The sequence below is a fragment of the Mus caroli genome, chromosome 7 (assembly GCF_900094665.2).
Source record: "Mus caroli chromosome 7, CAROLI_EIJ_v1.1, whole genome shotgun sequence".
Classification (NCBI taxonomy): Eukaryota; Metazoa; Chordata; class Mammalia; order Rodentia; family Muridae; genus Mus; species Mus caroli.
Window position 1 is genome coordinate 112,118,236 of NC_034576.1, and position 2,429 is coordinate 112,120,664.

Consider the following 2,429-nt stretch of genomic DNA (forward strand, 5'->3'; position numbering starts at 1 on the left):
CACTTTGTAGACCAGGCTGGCCTCGAACTCAGAAATCCGCCTGCCTCTGCCTCCCGAGTGCTGGGATTAAAGGCGTGCGCCACCACGCCCGGCTTTGGGCTGTCGTCTTAGTGTGTGGCCGTGAGTACAACTGGCAAGAGGTCTGCAATAACCATTCATTACCAGGCCACACCTCAGGCCTTCTGAAGGCTGAGAGCTGAGTCAGAACCCTGCTTCTACCTCAGATCCACCTTAAGAGCAAGGATCAAAACACCAAAGGCCAATTCCTTTGCCTGCTTCTAGGCCCTCCATGGCTCAACAACAAGATATCTTCCATAAATAACGGGAATACTTGTCAAAGAGACACACACAAGGAAGAAGGAAGACAACATCCTCGCTGCCTTACTACAATCACCAGCACCCAGGAAAGTTATACAGCACCTTACCCGCAGCCTGCCCTCAAACAGACTCTCCTAAGTGACAGAATAAATTGAATAAACACCAAGGTATACAACTACATAGGCATTACTAGATAAAAGGCTCTCTCTGGATATTTAAGAACAGTGAGCTTCAATAGTCCTGTCATGTTTTCTAGATCAAGAGGGTCTAGAGGACAGTAAAAACCGAGACAGTTGTTCTAAATCACAGGAGAAAGGATGTATGGAAATTAGGATGGCTAGAGTTGAGAGCCCAGAAATGATCAGGTAGCAACAGGGCTGGAAAGTTAGGTTAGAACAAAATAAATAAAGGGCTATATCCTTAGGCCAATTTTAGGAAGTTTAGTTAGTGTGGTGGGAGGCTAGGAGGAGAATGATGACTGAAATACAGAAGAGGAGAAGAAACCAAAGAGACAGGAAGGGCAGAACAGTGGAGTCAACCCTGATTATTCTGGGTGATGGATGTTGGGGGAGATGTTAAGATGTCCAGGGAAAACAGCAGCAACGGTTTGCAAAACTAAAAAGGAAGTTAACCACATGATATAAAGCCTGATTTTATTCTCTCCAAGCTACTCCTAAGGTCTGAATGGAAATAAAGGCAGAACTGGGGCTCAGAAGAATGGTCAGAGCTTCAGAGGTGGGAGTCACCTGCTTAGAGGCAACTGAAGTCATGAGTGAGTGAGATCACCAAGTGAGACAGAGCAAGACAGAGACAAAGAATGGCATGTATGCAGAGGTTGGAAGACTGTTGAAGCCAGCATCCTGCAAAGAGCAGGGGAGGAAGAAAATAGGAGACAGGATGGTGAGATGGCTCAGTGAGTAAAAGGGCCCATTGCCAAGTCTGAAGACCTGAGTTCCACCCTGAGACCCACATGGTTAAAAAGACAGAGATGTCCTCTGATCTACACACCCACACGCGTGCACAATAAATATTTTAATTTTTAAAGAAAAAAAAGCATTAGAGTATAGGGTAATTGCAGCCATACAACATCACATAGCAGTTTCAAGGTAAGGGGAATACCATNCAGCACCAGTCATCATGGAGGGGCCAAGGAGATCTGAACTCACAATAAGGGAGCTAACAGTCTCCAAGCTACCAACAGTGGTGAAATCTAGCTGAAAATGCCAGAGGCTAAAGAACAGTCTATCAATACTGACTGTTCTGCTCCTGCCTGGACAGCCAGGTACACATTTTACTGGTTGATTACTGATTGATTCCTTCCAGATACTAAGCAACAAGCTCAGCACTGGGGAAGGCACACAGTTCAGCTTCTCAATGTAAGCAAGCTTTAATAAGCATAAAACCACTACATAGTGGAACACATTTCCTAAGGTAAAGGAAGGCCCAACAAATGCTGTGTCAAAGCAAATGCCTGCCTGGAGGACAAACGGCCCTGATGTCCAAGAAAACTCTGGTAAAGACAACTTCTTACTAAAGGAACTGGCCATAGAGAGAGGATGGGAATAGAGCCACCCCCATCCATAGGAGCAACTGAAGATGGCTGAGAAGGAAGAACAGTTCAAAAGGAGGCATGGTTGAAACCCTCAGTAAACTGGGAGAAAGATGAAGCTATGGGACAGAGGGCACTACAGGTTGGGCACAGTTTGAATTAATTCCCTAAAAGGCTCTTGTGCTCCAATTCGGCCCCAGTATGGTGGAAGGTCGGATGTACAGGAATCTATTCAGGTCAGGAAGCATCATTCTCACAGGTATTAATGTTGGTCTTGTGGAGTGAGTTCTCATGAAAGCAGCAGGTTACCATAAAGTGAGACCACTTCATGCACTGTCCCTTCGGCACTATCACTACCTTTTCTGTGCTGTGATACAGCTAGGAAAGGCCTTGCCACAGGCCAAATAGAAGTGGCGGCCTGATCCTGGACTTCCAGCATCTCATTTATTGTGAAATAAGTAAATCTTTTCTTCTTTATAAAATATCCAAGCCGGGCGTGGTGGCGCACGCCTTTAATCCCAGCACTCGGGAGGCAGAGGCAGGCGGATTTCTGAGTTCGAGG

General features: G+C 46.0%; 1 protein-coding gene across 2 annotated transcripts in view; it reads right to left on the reverse strand.

Annotated features, from left to right (window-relative positions):
* The window catches only part of Dennd5a (DENN domain containing 5A), a 66,762-nt gene that overhangs the window by 7,821 nt on the left and 56,512 nt on the right, over positions 1-2,429 (reverse strand). The gene's annotated exons all lie outside the window — the stretch shown is intronic.